Genomic DNA, 22,861 nt, shown 5'->3' with positions numbered 1-22,861 from the left:
GGGTGCTATAACCTTCTGTTCAGCCAGTTGAAGCCAGGAACTAAATGAACAAACAGAGATATTCTATTCTACTTGAGAAAATCATAAGAGGAACAAAATCTCCTTTGAGTAGGCATCTCTAAAGCCCAAATTAAATGGGAACATTGTTAATAAGAATAATTCCTTTATATATAAAATACATTTGACCTGCAAAATGTTAAGGAATCTTATAACCTAAAACTCTGAAACTTTCTGGTACAGTCCTGGAAATATTATGGTATCGAACTTAGAGTAGCCTTGTATATTTCCCCAGAAATGAAAACATGATAGAACAAAAGGGAAAACATCTCTCCTTAAAACACTTCGTCACAAATTGTGTATTTGTGCACATAGGATATGTCTGTGAAACACTAATATTTTGAAGTCTCAAATATTAAAAACTTTATTAATGTATGCCACCGTTTTGATGTGTGTGTATATCATAGTAATTGCCAGAAGTAGAGTGGCCTTATCCTTCCTATTCTCACTAATTACCATCTTAAAATTTATTTTTGAACCAGCTTACTTATAGAACTTTTATCATGCTGTTGAACTCTACAGCACTGTAATTTCAGAGTCCTTCCTTCCTTCCTTCCTCCCTCCTACCCTCCCTCCCTCTCTTCTTCCCCCTCTCTCCCTCCCTCTCCTCTTATCCTTCTTTCTTTCCCTTTTTTTTTCCATTTATATGATATATGAAAAAATGGCAACTCTCCTATTAAGTAAAATGCTTTCAAATTATAACCAGTTAAAATATTCAGCCTTCCTTATAAAGCTCAATATTATAAGGCATCCATCCAATTAAAATTTTATGATTGTACTAAAGACTTAAATATTTTTTTTCTAGAGAGACTTCTAAGACTAACAATTAATACTCTCTACCCACCCAACAACCCAAAGGCATGAGTTAGTCACAAATTTTCAAAGGCTTTAAATGATGCAGGAACTGCTCCAGACCTGTGTTGTGCTGTGATGGGAGATTCAAGTCTAAGAAATTGCTATCTGAGGTGGAGTTTGCTGTGTGCCTCATGTGCCTGATGCTATTGCATGGAAAGGCCATCCAAGGAGAGGGGGCAGCCTGGCCTGGAAAACAGAACAAATTATAAACTGTCTGGTGCTGCTGAAATCGAGGGAGCCTCTGTGGCAAGACTGAAAAGGCACTATTGTGGGAGTTGGTGTTAGTGGGTGGGACAGCATGCTGTGAGAGGAGGGTTCTGAAGACATGTAGGCAAAAGGGAAGGATTGATCTTGGCCTAACAGTTCCTTCTCAAGCAGGTCTGCTGAGGCTTTTCAAATGGCATCAAAGGTATGAAGACCCAAGATATCTGGTTGTATAGAAGAACCAGTCAAACGCTCCTTGCCAATCCATAAAGGTTGTTGGTGGGATTGTATGTGCTGTGAAGAGTCCCTGAGTATCTGTGGGGAATGGGGAGAAGGAGGAAGCTTGTTTGGGGTAGGGTTGTCTGGGGATACGATTCTGACTCTGTCACTGCCCCTTCAAAAGGGACCATGCACTGTGGCTTCATGAACTCATGGGGATGACTGAATTAGATTTTGGCAAATCCGTATTATGAGTTGAATCATGTCCCCCAAAATGATAGCTCTGAGAGAGCATCTTCCAACAAGATACAGGATTATGGAATCACTATCCTGAGAGCCTGAATACAATGTGCTGTTATTGATGGCAACTTTACACATTTTACCCAACTTCCCGAAGTATTTTGGTTCTTTTAAAGCCCCCGGGTCTGTGAGATACTGAGACAGACCTATGACAAAGACGAGGGTTTATTGTTCAACATGTACCCTAGCTAAATATCAGTGATTTTCTGATATTTTCTGTTTTCTCTCATTTTGTTTGGGTTCCACCCCCCCTCATTCTTGACCCTTTGCAGTTCTTCCTGGGTAGAGTGGTTTAAATGCTGTAGGATCTTCTGGCTATGGCTTTCTACATGCAGGACAAAGCCTGATTTTATCATTGTGAATCTGATGCCAACAAAATTGGCAGGTCTGGTGGGAACAGGTGCAAGGGGAGAGTTGGTGTCCTCTCTCACCAAGGGTTCAGAGTAGAGTCCCAAAGAGTCCTCCTTTGCATCAGTATTGAGAGACATCTTCACATTTATTAAATCACAGAATGAAGTTATTTCTGGATATTTGTTTTTCCCATTGCTTTGCTTTGTTTTGTTTGGAATTTTTTTTTATTTGATAAATAAAGTTAATTTAAAAAATCACAGCACAAGTTTATAATATTTTAAGGGAAAACAGAGTTCAGCTCTAGGAGTTAAAATGTAGTGCTTTGAAGATCCACCTTCCGGGCCTCAGTTTCCCCTTGCCATCCTCACCAGAGAACACAGAGCAAGTGTCTGGGAAAAACACACTGGATCTGACTGCTTCGGTGCATGACCTCACAGCTATTGTGGGGGTTCCTTGTCAATCATTTTTAAGAGTGGAAAGAGGTTCCAAAACCAAAAACTTGGAAACCACTGCCTCAGAGAACACATGGATTTGGAATAGCATCCTCTGATACAGTCAGTGTAGTGGGAAGAAATATGTCATTTGCCAAGAGCTCTTTTGCTTGTTAACTACAAAAGTAAGATTCTGCTTCAGCTGGGCTTGCCCCACTATCCCAGACACCAGACACACCATCTGCCTTCTGGCCTCTACCACGGGATTGTCATTTCCCTCACCTGTAACACTATCCCTACCCCCTGCAATGATTTCTTCACGTTTAGCTTTTTGACAAACCTCAAGCCCACCTCTTCTCAAAGATTGCCCCAAGCACCTCTCCTGACCAAGTCCCCACAGATTTATTTAAAAGAAACAAAATGGGAGAACCTAAGATGGCAGCTAGGAGAAACAGGGCAAAAAAACACCTCTGTGAAAAATACTAGATAAAAACAAGAAAGTGACCCAGAATACCAGTCCCAGTGATGCACCAGCTGGACAAAGTCTGCTAAAACCACAGGGACCATGTACTTGGTGAAACCGGGAGTCTGCATTCTGAAATGAGTGAGTAAGCCGGCTGAAAGTCCCACAGCTGCACTGCGGTGTGGGGGAACCAGGGGTTGGCGTTTCAAGATGGACTAGTTCTTTAAAAAAAAAAAAAAACAACCAGGAGTGGCTGCAGTTACGACGATGAGAACCACGCAGTGAAGCATGGCAGGAGTGGGCTGTGTCAACCTCTCAGTTTCTGGCATGGAGGATAGACCACTGCTGATTCCCTTAGGGCCAGGGGGGTAGAGGGGAGAGCCAAAAGGAGAAAGAAACTGTGCCACCTGCAGCCGGCTCCCTGGCAGGCTGGAGACACTCCTCCCCGGGGCCGGACCCACAGCCCGGAGCCGCGCCAGGAAACCCAGTGTGACGGGGAGTGTATCCCACGGCATCGTGCACACGCCACAATATCAGCTGTGGACAGTGGCCTTGGGTGCACACACAGCTAGTTGTCCTGGAGCTGGGAAGGTGGAGCTGTGCAAAAAGGGGGGTGGGGCTTGAGATGCCCCATTTAGCCATCTTTGCATCAGGCTGGGAGTGCCCCTGCACAGCCCGGTGGCCCGGCTCAGCAGAAGTCCTGGAGAATCACAGCTGAGAATGGGGCCCACTCAGAAATTCCAGGGACCCTACGTCAATGCCAGGGACTTGTGGGTCAGTGGCAGAGACAATCTGGGGCAAAACTGAAATGAAGGCTTAGACTCTTGGAACAGCCTTGAATCTCCAGGAACACCTGGGAGGTTTGATTATTAAAGCTGCCCTGCCTCCCTAACCACCCACACACCCCACATTCAGGGCGGACAGCACCAACAACACACCCAAACTGGGTGTACCAGTTGGACCGCACAAGAATCAGACCGCCACACACCACAAAGACAAAGTTGAGGAAAACTGACTTGAGGGGAATAGGTGACTTGCAGATGCCATCTGCTGGTTAGTTAGAGAAAGTGTACACCACCAAGTTGTAGATCTGAAAAATCAGATTGGTATTTTTTATAACTTGAAAGAATCCTATCAAGCAAAGCAAATGCCAAGAGGCCAAATACAACAGAAAATCTTAAAGCATATGATAAAACCAGATGATTTGGAGAACCCAATGCCAAACACCCAAATCAAAAGATCAGAAGAGACACAGTACTTGGCACAATTAATCAAAGAACTACAATCAAAGAATGACAGCATGGCACAGGATATAAAGGACATAAAGAAGACCCTAGGGGGAGATTGTGAAGATGGCGGCAGAGAGAGGAGTGGAAGCTAAGTAGTCCCCCTGGAACAACTGAAAAAAAAAAAACAGAAACAACTAGTGAATGATCCAGAATAACTGTCGGGTGGGGGAGCAAATGAGACTGTCCACTCATCATACACCAACCTGAATTGGGAGGAATGCCCAAGATCACAGCATAAAATCTATAAGTAAAACCTGCGGATCCAAGTCATGAGACTCCCTCCCCCATAGCCCGAGCCGCAAATCCTCATGGTGCCAAAGAGATGCTCTCTCCCAGCAAGCGAATATAGCTCAGCTGAGCTCCAACTGGGGTTTTAAGTAGCAAGTGTGAACTCACTACAGGTACAAATCCCCAAAAAACAGACAGAGGCTTTGGGTGATGACTGACCTTGGAGAGCCAGAGGGTTGCCTTGAACTAGGTCTGAAGGGGACTATCTGTTTCTTTTTTGGCTCAGTGGAGAAATCCCCAGCCATTTTCAGTTCCCAGCGCTGTGACTCAGAGAAGGGTGGAGATAGCACAATCAGAGAAAGAGAGACCTTTCCTCCAAGAGGAAAGGTGTGGGGCCCTTTCCATTCAGAACCAGACCCCAGAGCCTGGGGGAACATGGCCATACCTCCTCACACCAGTCAAGAATTATAGGCTAAAAAGGAGAAAAAACGCATGACTTGCAGCCATCTCCCTAGTGGGCGGGGGCACTCCTGCCTGGGGCTGAACCCACAGCACAGAGCCGTGCCAAGAAACCCAGTGTGACGGAGTCTCCCGCAGCACCGCTTACACGCCACAATATCAGCCATGGACAGTGGCCTTGAATACACCCACGACTGATTGTCCCAGAGCTGGGAGGGTGGAGCTGTGCGGAAGGGGGAAGTTAACGTGTCCCATTCAACCATCTTTGAAGCGAGCTGGGAATGACCCTGCACAGCCCGGCGTCCCAGGGCTTCCCTGGAGGCCAGCGTGCACTTGTGATGTGGCACGGCCCTCCCTCCCTCAGCAGAGGTCCTGGAAGAGCACAGCAGGGAAGGGGGAACCACTCAGAAATCCCAGGGAACCTACTCCAATACCAAGGACTTTTGGGTCAGCGGCAGAGAACAGCCTTAAATCTCCAGGAACACCTGGGAGGTTTGATTATTAAAGCTGCCCTTCCTCCCTAACTGCTCAGATGCACACCTCTCATTCAGGGCGGACAGCACTGACAGCACACCCAAATTAAGTGCACTGAGTGGACCCCACGGGGGTCAGATCCCCACACACCACAAAGACAGGGTTTGGGAGAGCTGATTTGAGGGGAATTGGTGACTCATGGACACCATCTGCTGGTTGGTTGGAGAGAGTGTATGCCAACAAGCTGCAATTCTGACAAATTAAAGATCAAGTAAAGCAAATGCCAAGAGGCCAAAAACAACAGAAAATCTTAAAGCTTATGATAAAACCAGGCGATATGGAGAACACAAACTGAAATACCCAAATCAAAAGATCAGAAGACACACAGTACTTGGCGCAATTAATAAAAGAACTACAGACAGGCAATGAGAGCATGGCACAGGATACAAAAGACATAAAGAAGACCCTAGAAGACAATAAAAAAGATATTGCAAGAGTAAATAAAAGAAGGTCTTATGGAAATTAAAGAAACTGTAGGCCAAATTAAAAAGACTCTGCATACTCATAATACAAGATTAGGGGAAGCTGAACAACAACTCAGCCTCCTTGAGGACCACAGAACAGAAAATGAAAGAACAAAAGAAAGAATGGGAAAAAAATCGAAAAAATCGAAATGGATCTCAGGGATAGGCTAGATAAAATAAAACTTCCAAATTTAAGACTCATTGGTGTCCCAGAAGGGGAAGAGAAGGGTAAAGGTCTAGAAAGAGTATTCAAAGAAATTGTTGGGGAAAACTTCCCAAACCTTCTACACAATATAAATACACAAAGCATAAATGCCCAGTGAACTCCAAATAGAGTGAATCCAAATAAACCCACTCCAAGACATATTCTGATCAGACTCTCAAATACTGAAGAGAAGGAGCAAGTTCTGAAAGCAGCAAGAGAAAAGCAATTCACCACATACAAAGGAAACAACATAAGACTGAGTAGTGACTACTCAGCGGCCACCATGGAGGCGAGAAGGCAGTGGCATGACATATTTAAAATTCTGAGAGAGAAAAATTTCCAACCAAGAATAGTTTATCCAGCAAAACTCTCCTTCAAATTTGAGGGAGAGCTTAAATTTTTCACAGACAAACAAATGCTGAGAGATTTTGCTAATAAAAGACCTGCCCTACTTCGGATACCAAAGGGAGCCCTACCGACAGAGAAACAAAGGAGAGAGAGAGAATTTTAACAGATATATATAGAATATTACATCCCAGGTCACTGCGACACACATTCTTCTCTAATGATCACGGATCTTTCTCCAGAATGGACTGTATGCTGAGATGTAAAAACAAGCCTCAAAAAAAAAAAAAAATGAATTTGTTCAAAGCACATTCTCTGACCACAGTGGAATACAAATAGAAGTCAATAACCATCAGAGACTTGCAGAATTCACAAACACCTGGAGGATAAAAATGAGGGGGAGATGAAAACATTCCCAGAGAATCAAAAGCTGAGGGACTTCATCACCAGTAATCAGTCCTATAAGAAATGCTAAAGGGAGTTGAGCAGGCTGAAAGGAAGGGACACTAAACAATTGACTGAAACTACATGACGAAATAAAGATTAACAGTAAAGATCACATGGTAAATATAAATACCAATACTACTGTATTGTTGATTTATAACTCCACTATTTACTTCCTAAAGGATCTAAAATACATAAACTATAATGACAAATCAGTGGTTTTGGACTCAATGTAAAATATGTAATTTTTGACAAGAACTACATAAATGTAGGGGAATGAGGGAGTATAGGAACATAGTTTATGTGTCATATTGAAGTCAAGTTGGTATCAAAGAAAAACAAGATTGTTATAGATTTAAGATGTTAAATTTAAGCCCCATGGTAAGCACAAAAAAAGTATCAGAGAATATGACCATAGAGATGAAAAGTAGAGTATGGGTTATGAGAAGTGAGGGAAGGGGCAATGGGGAGTTAAGAAATGAGAGTAGGGTTTCTGTTTGGGGTGAAGGGAAACTACTAGAAGTGGATGGTGGGAAGGTGATAGCATTGCAACATTCTAAATGTGATTAATCCCACTAATGGAACGCTAGGGAGGAGGTGGAATGGGAAGATTTAGGCTGTATATATGTTTCCACAATTGAAAACAAACAAACAAAAAAGACAGTCTAAATAGATAATGACAATTAAATGCCAAGGATGATCCTGGATGGGATCTGAGGATGGAGGAGAGGAGGCTCAAAGGGACACAGATGGGACAAAGAAAAAAAAAAAGGAAATATAGAATGTAAACTTTATATCAGTGTTGATTTTCTTGAATTTCTTAGCTGCGCTTAATGAGATTGTATAAAAGAATGTTCTTGTACATGGGAAAGGTATATGTGAATTATATTGTTTGTTCAAAGATATGTGCAGCTTGCTCTCATATGTTCAGAGGACAGAGCAATTGATGATGGATGATAGATAGGGAGGGAGGGAGGGAGAGAGGAAGGGAAAGAAAGAAATGGTGTGACAGGATGTTAAACATCGGGGTATCGGGGGAGGGGGGTCAGGGTATGATGGAGTTCTATATATGGGGTTTGTACTGTTTTTGCAACTGTTCCTGTAAGATTGAATTTATTTCAAAATAAAATTTATCAAAAATAAAAAATAAAACAATATGGTGCAATAAGGAGTGTGGGAGGATTAGGGTTTTCTTTTTTATTTTTATTTCTTTTCTGGAGTAATGAAAATGTTCTAAATTTGATCATGGGGCTGTATGCACAACTATGTGATGATAATGTGAATGAGTGGTTGTATACTTCAGATGGTTTCTATGCTGTGTGAATATATCTTAATAAAACTGCATTAAAAAATAAAAAAAGAAGACCCTAGAAGAGCATAAAGAAGAACTTGCAAGAGTAAATGAAACAATAGAAGATCTTATGGAAATAAAAGAAATTGTTGGCCAAATTAAAAAGACTCTGCATACTCATAATACAAGATTAGAGGAAGTTGAACAACGAATCAGTGTCCTAGAGGACCACAGAACAGAAAATGAAAAGAACAAAAGAAAGAATGGAGAAAAAATCGAAAAAATCGAAACAGATCTCAAGGATACGATAGATAAAATAAAACGTCCAAATTTAAGACTCATTGGTGTCCCAGAAGGGGAAGAGAAGGGTAAAGGTCTAGAAAGAGTATTCAAAGAAATTGTTGGGGAAAACTTCCCAAACCTTCTACACAATATAAATACACAAAGCATAAATGCCCAGTGAACTCCAAATAGAATAAATCCAAATAAACCCACTCCAAGACATATTCTGATCAGGCTCTCAAATACTGAAGAGAAGGAGCAAGTTCTGAAAGCAGCAAGAGAAAAGCAATTCACCACATACAAAGAAAACAACATAAGACTAAGTTGTGACTACTCAGCAGCCACCATGGAGGCGAGAAGGCGGTGTGGCGTGACGTATTTAAAATTCTGAGAGAGAAAAATTTCCAACCAAGAATAGTTTATCCAGCAAAACTCTCCTTCAAATTTGAGGGAGAGCTTAAATTTTTCACAGACAAACAAATGCTGAGAAATTTTGCCAATAAAAGACCTACCCTACTTCAGATACTACTGACAGAGAAACAGAGAAAGGAGAGTGAGTTATAGAGAATTTTAACAGACATGTATAGAACCTTACATCCCAAATCATCAGGACACACATTTTTCTCTAGTGATCCCAAATCTTTCTCCGAAATAGACCATATGCTGGGACATAAAACAAGCCTCAATAAATAAAAAGCAAAAACAAACAAACAGAAAAAAACAATTGAATATATTCAAAGCACATTCTCTGACCATAATGGAATACAAATAGAAGTTAATAATTTTTGATTTGTAACTCCACTATTTACTTCCTACAGGATATAAAATACATAAACTCTAATGACAAATCAGTGGTTTTAGACTCAATGTAAAATATGTAATTTTTGACAAGAACCATATAAAGGTGGGGGAATGGAGGAGTATAGGAACATGGTTTATGGGTCCTATTGAAGTTAAGTTGGTATCAAAGAAAAACAAGATTGTTATGGATTTAAGAAGTTAAATTTAAGCCCCACAGTAAACACAAATTATCAGAGAATATGACCACAGAGATGAAAAGTAGAGTATGGGTTACGAGAAGTGGGGTAAGGGGGAATGGGGAGTTAAGAAATGAGTGTAGGGTTGCTGTTTGAGGTGAAGGGAAATTTCTAGTAATGGATGGTGGGAAGGTAATAGCATTACAACATTCTAAATGTAATTAATCCCACTAATGGAATGCTAGGGAGGGGATGGAATGGGAAAATTTAGGCTGTATATATGTTTCCACAATTAAAAAAAAAAAAAAACAAAAAACTAAATAGATGACAATTAAATGCTAAGGATGATCCTGGATGGGGATGGAGGACAGGAGGCTCAAAGGGACACAGTTGGGACATAAGGGAAAAAAAAGAAAATATAGAATGTAAACTTTGTATCCATGTTGAATTTCTTGAACTTCTTAGCTGTGCTTAATGGGATTGCATAAAAGAATGTTCTTGTTCATGGGAATTGTATATGTGAATTATAGTGTTTGTTCAAGGATGTGTGCAGCTAGCTCTCATATGTTCAGAAGACAGAGCAATAGATGATGGATGATAGCTAGGAAGCGAGGGAGGAAGGGAGGGAAAGAAAGAAATGGCGGTGTGACAGGATGTTAAAGTTGGTGGATGGGGTATCGGGGTAGGGGGGTCAGGGTATGCTGGAGTTCTGTGTATGGGCTTTGTATTGTTTTTGCAACTGTTCCTGTAACTTTGAATTTACTTCAAAATAAAATTTAAAAAAAAAAAAGTAAGTTTTACCATTAAAAAAAAAAGGAAGAAAATGTCGTATTTGAAGCAAAACCATGTTCTTTCTGTAGCCTTAATATACTTCTCTGTTCAAAGTTCTAAATTGTTCTAAATCTGGAAGATAAGCACTACAAATCTCAATTTGATCAAAGCAAATAATAATACCCTATAGAACTTACTGACCGAGTCAGATGATCCTACCTGCTTTATAGTGTTGTTCTATAAAAATGTGGTAAATTGATGTAGAGGGTCCCTATGAATTTTACATTGTTCAAACTTCAATTTTAAGCATTCAATGTGTGCAAAATGATGCTCAATATATGCATGGAACATAATGCTGCTCAGTATATTTTCATTGACTTAATATGGAATGAATGAATATTCAGTGTCCAGAATGGTTCAAGAACAGAATAAAGCATGCCATTCAAGGGTCCCTTGACAATTGTCTAGGGTTTTTTTTAAGTGGGGGTGGGGGTGGAGGTAGACCCATATTGCAAATTTGCCTTAATGTAGTCAAAATCTGCAAAATGTTTATTGTTTCTAAATGACTTTCTAGGTTCATCAGCACCTTCCTGAAAAATATAGACATAAAAAAATAGTTAAAAGACAAATTCCAGTTTGCAAATAGCTTGATGAACTCATCCTTTGCTCTCCATGGACAGATTGCCAAATTGTGTGGACCCTAGAAGGCAGACAAACCTTGTCTGCAGAAACATGTCACTAGCTCTCCCTGTTGTTTGTTGGTTTGATTTGGAAGTCGGAGAAGTGACTGTCCTTTTTGGACTAAATACTGTATACAGTTCGGGATAAAGCATTTGTTTGTTAAAGCTTAGGCAACCGCATCAATATCAACATATTCTGTAGTTATAGTCCAGAGTGAAGGAAATCAAACCACCAAATGCATTTGCATAAGACTATTTCCACAGGTATTTTAATCACCTCTTTTGTTTCAGCTGTAACGTTATTCTGAAGAAACAGTTGCAACGGGTATTTATTTACATTTATTTAGTACAAACTTCCATGGCCCAGAAGAGAAATACGCAAAAAATCTACTCAACAAAATCCAAGTGATCTTGGGGAAAGATATTTGTGGAAGATCAAGGCAAAGCAACCAAATCCCATGTAGGGACTTCTAAAGTTTTTATTTCTGAACCCCTGCTTATCAAGACAACACCCCCGGATTAAAAAAAAAAAATTCCCTGCCAGAAGTAATAAACAGCAAGGGGTTGTCTCTGCATTTAATTGAATCTTCCAACTCTAGTCCATCAACTCTTTAAATTCAAAATTCTGGGCTAAAAAAAAAACCTAATTTAATTAGGAAGAAAACCTGCAGTCCTATTACAGGCAACAATTTTAGTTTCTTTCCATAGCCTTAAAATATTTCTTGTTCCAAAGTACTCAAACCTTCTTAGAGATCTAGAATGTGGATTCTAGTTATTTCTTCTTAGTAAAAGTAAATAATTAGTTTTAAATTACTCATAGATCTATTTATAAAATAAATTATCTTGGTTTCCTAATATCTGTATTCCTAGGGTTTCTGACCTATATTATTCTTAATAACTTCAGACTTGATTGGAAATGGTATTTATTTGAGAAAAGGAACCCATGATATTTTTACCAAGCAATCAATAATCTTTAGTTTCAAAAGAGATTACTTATGAAAAAGCATCCATTGTGTTTTCAGAGCATGCTATACATTTTCGAGTATATGTTTTAATCGCCACTTCTATGCTGCCAGTTCTCCACTAGAGGGTAAGTTCATAAAGTCAGTGCAGGGTTAGAAGCATGTTCTCTGATGTAAGACAGAGCTTAATTCCAATTTGCCCTCTTACCACTTTATTTGTGTACCCCCGATGAGTTAATTTAATCATGATATATCAGTTTTCTTGTCTGTGAAATGGTGATAATGCTATCTACCTCAAGGACAGGTGTTTAGTAAAATCCTTAGCACAGTGCCTGGCACACAGCAAGCCCTACATAAGTGTGAGCTCCCATTTGTGTATGATGGTTTTGATTCATTGTTCTTACCCCAGTAGCTAGCAGTCTCTGGCCTATATTAGTACCTTAAAAACTGTCAAAATGATGAATAAATGAGGGAAGGAAGAAAGGAAAATATAATGTTATACAAAATTGTACCCATTATGCTTTTAAATATCCATTGGAAAAGCTGGAAGAATATTTTTCATAATTTTTTCTGAGTTTTCCAACACATTTTCTATTTTTAAAATGCGTAGTACCTTTGCAATCAGAAAACATTAATTCATTAAGCATTTAAAAATCTATTTCTATACCCACCCATTAGTGACTTTTCACATTTTGTGTGTGTCCATAAATTCACACACTTTTCCTGAAGAAGCTGACATTTCTAAGTGTTTTGGGGCTCTGAGGTTCTTACAGGAGATGACTATTCAACTTGTTTTTATATGAAAATATAAATGTTTTCTTTTGTTCTTTATATTTTTCCCCTGTATGAGAAGTACCAACTTGTTATAAAAGAAGGGACACACCCCCACACTGAGGAACCCTTACTCAAGAGAAAAGGGGAACCCACGATGGGGGTGAGTATGTGGGGATAGAAGGGAGTGCTAAAGATTTGGGTCTGTTTTTGTGTTATTTTATTTATGAATTCATTTACTTATTTATTTAATATATAAGAATATGGAGTTACAATTTTTTTACTGGGGCAATATATATATATAAAATTTCCCATTTTAACCATTTCTAAGTGTACATTAATTACCTTCACAATGTTTTGCTACTGTCACCACCACCCATTAAGCAATAAATCCCTATTGACCCTCCAACCCAACCCTGGTAAACTTTAGTCTACTTTCTGTCTGTATGAATTTGCTTATTCTAGATCTTTCATGTACGTGGGATCATACAATATCTGTCCTTTTGTGTCTGACTTATTTCACTCAACATGTTTTTGAGGTTTAGCCATGTAGTTGTAGCAGAACTTCATTCCTTTTTTATGGCTGAATAGTATTCTGTTGTATGCATAGACCACGTTTTGTTTATCCGTTCATCTGTCGATGGAAACTTGGTTTGTTCTCACCTTTCAGTTACTGTGAATAAGGCTTCCATGAACAGCAGTGCCCAGTGGGGCCTCTTTTACGTATGATCTAAAGGCCTGGTGTGAAGGAAGAGAAGAGAAAGGGGCTTTTGCATGAGACAGAGGGAGAGGAGGAACCCATCAGGAATAGCTGGATGGGTCACAAAAAGCCTGGAACCTGATCCTGGAGGCTTGTCCCAGAAGGGGCCCCCACTTCCTTGACTGGGAGTGTGTGTGCGGGGGGAGGGGGGGTAAGGGGGTCAAAGAGCAGGGCCATAGTGAGGGAAGAGGGGGACAATAGTCAAGAACCCAGGACCCGCAGCCCAGCAGGGGCCCACTGCCCAGTTCTGATGTGATCATGAACCAGCTCCAGGCCTCTGCCAGTGACTGTCACAGAGAAGAAAATGCCTGCTCTGCAGCTGACTTCCCAGGAGAGGGGCTCCCACTGCCCAGGAGTCCTTGCTCTGTCCTCCCCAGAATGCTGTATGACCCCAGGAGACCTCTGGCCAGCTGGAGGCTAAGTGAGGAGAACTCCATGCCCCTTTGCATGAGCAGGCTGGAGGCCCTGAGCCAAGACCCCACCTCCCCCCCTTCTCTACAGCTGAGGACAAAGAGTGAGGACAGAGAGCAAGAGTGTGGGAGTGACCTCCGTCCAGGCACTAGTTGATGCCCACTTGTTTACCATTCTGAGTCGACTCTTGCTTGGTCATCGCTGTGCTCATCCGGCCTTAAGGAAACTATTTGAAATGCTATAATAATGCAGCAAAAGGAGACTGTGTCTTGGATGATTAAGTGCTAGATAACTGCTATGCTACTCTAAATCTAGTGATGTTGCACTTACAAGCATCACATTCCTACCCTCTACTTGCATTACTAACATAATGCTCAGTGTTCCGGCAGCATCGAACAATTTTATACAAGATCACAATCTCAGACAATGCTGAGGTCTTGTCCACGACTTAAATCTTAAGACATGCTGAAACAACATTGCTGTTAGCAAACTTGTAATACCTTCTAGGAATAAGAATGTGTTGTGAATTATAGAATTTTAGAGCTAATAGTCCATGATTTTAGAGATTATGGACCCAAACCTCATTTTTACCTTTTTATAATTATTTACACAAAAGGATCACACTCTCATTACAGAAAATTTGGAAATTTAAAGAAGCAGGAAGAAAAAAATTGCCCACAATTGCATCACTTAGAAGGGGCAGCCATTTTTGAACACTTTGACATACTGTACTTCCTTACAGATATTTGGGAGAATTTGACATATTTCTTTCTTTTTCTCTTGACAACCTATAATTAAGATTATACTGTACATGCAGATTGTATCCTGTATTTTTCCCTTAACATGGCATAGTGATCATTTTGCCTTGTCATTAAAAACTCCTTTAGGGAAAACTGTGGGGGGAGAGGTGCTGGTATAGGGGAACCCTGCATTCTATGCATGATTTTTCTATAAACCTACAACTGGTCTAATAAAGAAAAAAAAAAACTCCTTAAAAATATGGTTACTAAGGATTATGTAATATGTCAATATAGCATAGAGCTATACTGTAATATTTTTAATCATCCTTATATTATTGGATATGTAGTTGCTTTTTTAAATACTACTATAATTGTACTCTAATAAACACTTTTGTGCATAAATCTTTGTCCACCTTTTTTATTATGTCCTTAGAAATTATTGTCAAATTGTTCTCCAGAAAAGTTATAACTATTTTTTACTTTCATCAAAAATGTCTATTTCAGTGTAACCACTCTACAATCAGAAAGTTGTCAATTTTAATCTTTTCTATATTGATAGGTAAAAAATGCTATCTTGGTGTTTTAGTGTGCATTAATTCAGTGTGGGAGCCCCGGGCCCCCAAGTGTCTTGAAGACTGCACACAGCAGTTTGCTTGACCTAGGACAATTAAGGTTTGACCTATTCTCCTTGTAATATCAGGTGCTAAATGTAGTCTATACCCAAAATTACCTCCTCCCTGAGACTCCCTGAGATACTGTTATCTACAAAATAATCTATAATCCTCCCCTCCTCCCTGTTGATTACACTCAGTCCCTCCCTATGGTGCACGACCCCTGCTCCCCACCTTATGCTCTCATACCCATTGGAATGTCAAGCCCTTATAACCAGTTTATTCAGCCCCCCCCCCCCCAAAGTGCGGACTGTTTCCACGTTGTGCTCTGAACACACCGCCATTCGGAGCAGCTCCTGAATCCATTCAGAGAAGCTCCTGCTTTCAGGGCAATGTGGCTTGACTTCCCCACCCTGTAGGTAAGCCCATTATAAAATCTCATGTCTCAGAATGTGTCCGGTGCTTTCTTTAGTCCTTTGGCTACAAAAGCCCTCTTGGGCTGTGACAATTGGTGAGCCAGCCTGGAGACTAAAGAAATCCCAGCCACTGATGACACAAATTTGGGGAAGGGAAAGGGGAAGTCCCGGGTGGGATACCAGGGTGGCCTGTGACACTTATGTGGGGAGGGTGGCTGCCCTCCTAGATGAATGGGGTCTGCTGAGGGAGTAGGGAGATGCCTTACAACTCCCCGGCTGGACTAACAGCCCTCCTGCTACAGGCTGCAGGACTAGTAGGATTTCATGAGAAAAAGGAAAGCCACCAGGCTGCTGCAGCAGTAGCCTGGCCGTTCTTGGAGGCTGTGTGTGCAGCTACAGAAAAGGCCTTAATGGCTGATGTGGCAGTCTGCTGCCTAGAAGAGGAACTGAAGTTAGAAAGGGATATGCAAGTGACCCAAGCAGAATTGAAAGACACTCTGGATAAAAGTTTAGAAAAACTGGCATGCCAGTACACTAGAGTAAGAGGGCATAAGCTGCCCAAAGGACAAGTTAGGCTTAACCTAGCTTCCCCTGACTGGAACTCTAAAGTGTGGGACCCTGTTGATTCCTCATCAAAAGATGATGAGCCCCTGTCTGACTGGGAAATTAAAACTGAGGAAAGTAAGCATGCACGTCCTCTGGTCCAGCAAAAGGTGCCTTCCCCCAGATGTACTGTGGTGATATATCAGTATAAATTACCAGGGTCATTTAATAGCCCTGTCTGGCCAATGGAAAAAACTAATGGTACCTGGCAAATGACTATTAATTATATTTAACTTAATTTAATAACTTCTTTGTTTGCAGCTGTGTTGAATATAGGTACGTTGTTGCAGGATATGAGTACTCAATTAAGCCAATTTTTCTCACTTTGTGTTAAACCTTGCCAAAACTTATTTTAGTACTTTAGATCCCTCCAGTCAGACTGCGTCCACCTTCATGTGGGAAAACCAACAATGGACATTTGCTGTGCTTCCACAAGGATAGCTCCACAGTCCCACCATCTGCCATGGACTGGTAGCACAAGATTTAAAGAAAAGGACACCCTCTGTTTCACTATAATGATGATATGCTAACCAGTAATTCTTTTCCAGAACTAGAAATTGCCACTAGCACAGTGGTGACCCACCTTGAAAGTCGAGGATGGGCGATAAATCAAAGCAAATTACAAGAGCCTGGACATTCTATCAAGTTCTTGGGTGTTGTCTGCTTGGGTAAAACTAAAGCTATTCCTTTAGCTGTTGTTGTTAAAATACAAAGTTATCCTATACTTCTAACTCCTAAACAATTAATAGCTTTTCTTGTTTTTTTAGGTTGTTGGAAACTGTTTATACTCTTTTTAAAAATTTTAAAACTTTTGTGCACCCTAATTAGAAAAGGAAAAGCATGGGAATGGGATTTTCCATGGCAGGCTGTGTTCATAAAAGCACAAGCACAGGCTTTAAGGGGGGTGGACCCCGATATATCCTGTGAATTGGATGTGACCAGTGCCAATATTGGCTTTGGGTGAGGTTTGTGGCAAAGACTACAGGCTAAACGTGTAACTATTAGATTCTGGTCCCAACTTTGGAAGGGCATAGAACTCAGATATAGCCCGTTGGAAAAGCAATTGTGTGCAGCTTATAATGCTCTGTTACAAGTGGAAGTTTTAACTCAAACGTGCCCAGTGGCCATACTCATACAGGGGTGGTCACAGGAGACTATAAATAAGCCCCATTTGGGGAGTGCTCAACTAAGCACACTGACAAAATGGAAAGCCTATGTTGTACAATGCCGAATTTTTAACAATAGCCCTGTGAGTGCAGAAATGCATGAAATTTTAGGAGCAGTCTCCCATGTGGAAGAGCAGCATGCCCCACCTCCTGTTGATCCTCCCGAGGTGGCTCCTCCCATGCCCATCGTTGATGGACAAGGGAGTGTACCTGACTCTGCATGGTATACTGATGGATTGGCACTTGGGCAACCTACTACCTGGACGGCCGAGACTGTCCAGCCAAGTACTGATATCATCTGGTGGGAGACTGAAACTTTGCAAAGCAGCCAGTGGGCTGAGCTGCAGGCTGTATGGATGCTAATTGTCCATGAATCAGGAGACACCTTGACTGTCTGCCCAGATAATTGGGCCATATATAGAGGCCTAACAGTGTGGATAGCCACGTGGAAGCAGGAGAAATGGACAGTGGTTGACCATTCCCTGTGGGGGAAGGAACTGTGGGAAGACATCTGGATGGCCTGCCAGAAATGTAAGGTAACTGCTTTCCATATTTCTGCCCATAATAACTCATTGCCAGGTGTGCCAGTTTGAATGTATTGTGTCCCCCAAATGCCATTATCTTTGTGGTCTTGTGGGACAGACGTTTTGGTGCTGGTTAGATTTGCTTGGAATGTGCCTCACCCAGCTGTGGGTGGTGACTTCGGTGGGATACTCCTATGGAGGTGTGACTCCACCCATTCAGGGTGGGCCTTGATCAGTGGAGCCATATAAAACATGCTGACTCAAAGAGACTGAACGCAGTGCAGCTGTGAGTGATGTTATTTGAAGAGGAGCAAGCTTGCTAGAGAGGAATGTCCTGGGAGAAGCCATTTTGAAACCAGAACTTTGGAGCAGACGCCAGCCATGTGCCTTCCCAGCTAACAGAGGTTTTCCGGACACTATTTGCCATCCTCCAGTGAAGGTACCCGATTACTGATGTGTTACTTTGGATACTTTATGGCCTTAAGACTGTAACTGTATAGCCAAATAAACCCCCTTTTTATAAAAGCCAATCCATCTCTGGTGTTTTGCATTCCGCAGCATTAGCAAGCTAGAACAGATTTTGGTACCAGGAGTGGGGTGCTTTTGCTGCTGACTTTGCAAACACCAAACATGTTGGAACGGCTTTTTAAATGGATAACGGGAAGTTGCTGGAAGAATTGTGAGGAGCTTGATAGAAAAGGGCAAAACTGCTTTAACGAGACTGCTTGTGGAAATATGGACTCTAAAGATACTTCGGATGAGGCCTTGAACAGAGATGATCAATGTGTTGTTGTGAACTGGAAGAAAGGCGAACCTTGTTTTAAAGTGGCAGAGAATTTGGCAAAATTGAGTCCTGGTATCAGATGGAAGGAAGAATTTAAAAGTGACAAACTGGAATACTTAGCTGAGGAGATCTCCAAACTACATGTGGAGGAGGTACCCTGGCTTCTCCTTGCAGCTTAATTGTCTGATGGCTTTGACCCCTGTGTGCTTCATGCAAAGCCAACAGAATTTTTGCGAGAACTTTATAGACAGAGCCGCTGCCAGTCTGGACTGGAGGAGACAGACAAGGAACAAATTGCAGGAAAAATTTCTTCAAACACAGAGCCATGGAGGTTGAGGTCTGGAGTCAGGAGGTCTCGGGCTGGGAGAGTGGAGCAGCCCACACGCATGCAAAGGGTGAGTTTGCCCTGGAGGTCAAGGGTGGGCTTTCCACCTCGATGCTCTGGAAGAGTTTTGCCACCCGAGGTCCCAAAGAGGGTGGAGCACATTCCCAGGGAATTGGGGAGAGCCTGGCTGCCACCACACTGTTCTGAAGGGGTTGAGCGTGTGCCCCGGAGATGGAAGGGAATCCGGGAGCTGCCCCGATGTTTGAGGAGGGTGGGGCTGAGAAGGTGGTCTCCCCAATGTGTAGAAATGTTGGAGCACTCACCTAAGCGTTTGGAGAGGAAAGGGCTGCCAGAAAGGCCCTTAGGAAGGGTTAGGCTCCCGCTCTCTCAAGCCCCAAGGATGCAACGTCGTTCTGTAAATGACTCTCAGACTTTGAAATCTAATGGAGTTTGTCCTGCAGGTTTTAGGAACTGTTTTGGTCCTGGTTAACCCTGTTTTCCTTACTCTTTCTCCTTATGGCAATGGAAATGTTTATCCTATGAATGTCCCTCCTTTGTATATTGGAAGCATATAACTTGTTCTAAGTCCACAGATCCAAGCTAAAGGAAAAGTATGCCTTAGGACTGACCACGCCTATATTTGATTTTGATGGGATTTTGTACTTAACTTTTGTTACTGAAATGGTTTAAGTTTTTGTGATATTGTGATGGAATGAATGTATTTTGTATTTGGAAAGATAATGTCATTTTGGGTTCCAGGGGGTGGAATGTGCCAGTTTGAATGTATTGTGTCCCCCAAATGCCATTATCTTTGTGGTCTTGTGGGACAGACGTTTTGGTGCTGGTTAGATTTGCTTGGAATGTGCCTCACCCAGCTGTGGGTGGTGACTTCGGTGGGATACTCCTATGGAGGTGTGACTCCACCCATTCAGGGTGGGCCTTGATCAGTGGAGCCATATAAAACATGCTGACTCAAAGAGACTGAACGCAGTGCAGCTGTGAGTGATGTTATTTGAAGAGGAGCAAGCTTGCTAGAGAGGAATGTCCTGGGAAAAGCCATTTTGAAACCAGAACTTTGGAGCAGACGCCAGCCATGTGCCTTCCCAGCTAACAGAGGTTTTCCGGACACTATTTGCCATCCTCCAGTGAAGGTACCCGATTACTGATGTGTTACTTTGGATACTTTATGGCCTTAAGACTGTAACTGTATAGCCAAATAAACCCCCTTTTTATAAAAGCCAATCCATCTCTGGTGTTTTGCATTCCGCAGCATTAGCAAGCTAGAACACCAGGTAATGCAGAAGTAGATGCCCTAGCGAAATTCCGCAACCTAACAGCAACGATGCACGAGGCGACTGAATAGTTGCATCGGAAAACTGGGCATCGAGGGTACCAGACCCTGTGGAAGCCAGAACAGCAGTTTCAGCTGCCTATCACCTGACCACATCAGCTGAGACAAGATCCCTCTCACCTGGTGGCAAGTAGGCTCTATTGGCCCCTTTCCTCAGTCCAAAGGGCAAAACATGCCTTCACCACCGTAGATACAGCTACGGGCCTGCTGCTGGCCTTCCCAGTGGGCAAGGCCAACTAATGAGCTAAAGAAATTAAGTGCCTTTTTCAGGGTCCCCACACACACGGACAGCAATGGGGGACCCCCTTCACTCAATTAACCCAGGCCTGGACGACAGAACATAATGTCCTTTGGACATTTCACTTGCCCTATAATCCTACAGCAGCTGGGTTAATTGAAAGAATGAATGGCCTTTTAAAGGAACATTTAAAAGATGAAAGAAACTCCTTACAACAATGGACTCGACTACTGTACCAGCATTAACTCCACACCCAAAGAGGCGGCTCCCGCTCCTGTGGAAATGGCAACCGTGGGGCCCATGCAGGCCTTATGAATTCAAATAAGGGGGGCCAGCTGCCCTCAAGCTGCAGCGATAATAATCTGCTCTTGCCTGTGCCACAAACATGAGAAACTGGGAGAAAATAACGTCAATTGGCTCTAGTTCTGGCCCACGCACACAAGCTGGTTGAGAATCCTAAGTCCATGGGGTACTGCACCAAATATTATTGCTATTCCCCATCTGGGACCCCCATCCCCCAGGGAACTGTATGCATAACTTTGCAACCCCAAAATAATTGTAGATCTGACTCTGAAGGGCTCCCCGCAGGAGGAGAAAATATGGCATTTAAAAACCCCCTCACCTGTGACTCTTCTATCCACTAGTAGAAGTTCACCTTTTATATTGTTCCTACATTATTGCTTCAGTAATGCATTAACTAAAGTGTTTTAAGTATTTAGCATTATTCTAACAAATTTTAATTTTAGTAGTAATTATATGTTGTAGAATGTCCACTTGAAAACGGTTTCCAAAATTATTTTGGTAACTTAAGGATAAGAGGTATAACAGATGTTTTGTATTAAAAGGAAAAGGAAAGTAGTTTTGTCCTAAATGACTGATTGCTTCAGAATGAAAAAGAGAAAATGTAGGACAAAAACCTGGACAGATATAGAAAGTTGCAGAAAGTTTGCAGAAGGGGAAATTTATTTCTGTGGATAAAGTTAGGAAATGGTAAAAACAAACAAACAAACAAAAAAACAACTAGATATAGAATAAAGCAGATGACTGCCTGGTAGTTTTATCCTTTAGCTATTTTAGCCCCAGGTGTACCTGTGCTTTAATTAATATTCAATATTGTGTATATATACTCGATAACTCACAAAATGTAACACAAGCTCTTAATCACATGCCAGATCATATACAAAATATTGAACATTTATCTGATAATCCTTTGTCCAAATGGTTTAATTCTTTAACTTGGCCATGGTGCCATTTGTTAATAGGATTACTGGCCATAGGTACTGGTTTACTTGTACTCTGCTGTTCATTGTATTGTTGTTGTGAATTATGGATGCAGTGTCTGTCCTATGGTCAATGCAGATTGCTGGGTGGGGGTGGACTATGGGAGCCCCAGGCCCCAAAAGTGTCTTGAAGACTGCACACAGCAGTTTGCTTGACTTAGGACAATTAAGGTTTGACCTATTTTCCTTGTAATATCAGGTGCTAAATGTAATCTATACCCAAAACTACCTCCTCCCTGAGACTCCCTGAGATACTGTTATCTACAAGATAATCTATAATCCTCCCCTCCTCCCTGTTGATTACAATCAGTCCCTCCCTATATTGCAAGACCCGCCTTACGCTTTCATATCCCTTGGAATGTTGAGCCCTTATAACCAGCTTATTCAGCCCCCCGAAAGTGCAAACTATCTTCTTGCATTGAGTTCTGAACCTGCCGCCATTCGGAGCAGCTCCTGAATCCATTCAGAGAAGCTCCTGCTTTCAGGGCAATGTGACTTGACTTCCCCACCCTGTCGGTAAGCCCCATAATAAAGGCTCATGTCTCAGAATGTGTCCGGTGCTTTCTTTAGTCCTTTGGCTACAGAAGCCCTCTTGGGCTGTGACATTCAATTAATAGTAAAGATTGGGTTGAATATTTGTCAGATGTTTATTAGCTTCTTGTATTTCTTCTGTAAATTTCTTGTTCGACTTCTTCACCCATTTTTTATATCAGGAGGCTATTTTTCTCATTGCTTTATTCTCAGGGTTCCCATATTACCCCCCACCCCCTTTTCCCTAAAGGAGTTGTTAATGACAAGGCAAAATGATCACTATGTCATTTTGTCATTATACAGTAAAGACATTAAGCCTTTTGGGGAAAAAGTCAAGCCAGAATCTCTGCTCACATCCTACATCAAAATGTACTCCATAATGGATACTGGTGATGGTGGCACAACATTGTAACTGTAATAATTAAGACACAGAATTGTATACTCGAAAGTGGTTAAAATGGAGAATTTTAGGTTGTCTATATGTTACCAGAATAAAAATAAAAAAGAACCCATAGAACTGTATGACAAAAAGAGTGAAC

At 41.6% G+C, this 22,861-nt stretch overlaps 1 pseudogene; it reads right to left on the bottom strand.

Annotated features, from left to right (window-relative positions):
* Nucleotides 1-922: 922 nt before the first annotated feature.
* On the bottom strand, nucleotides 923-2,123 carry LOC119506777 (annotated as a pseudogene).
* Between the last annotated feature and the right edge of the window lie 20,738 nt (nucleotides 2,124-22,861).

Source organism: Choloepus didactylus, chromosome 12 (assembly GCF_015220235.1).
Source record: "Choloepus didactylus isolate mChoDid1 chromosome 12, mChoDid1.pri, whole genome shotgun sequence".
Lineage (NCBI taxonomy): Eukaryota > Metazoa > Chordata > Mammalia > Pilosa > Megalonychidae > Choloepus > Choloepus didactylus.
Note: the sequence above shows the minus strand (reverse complement) of the source record. Positions and strands in the feature narration are given on the sequence as shown.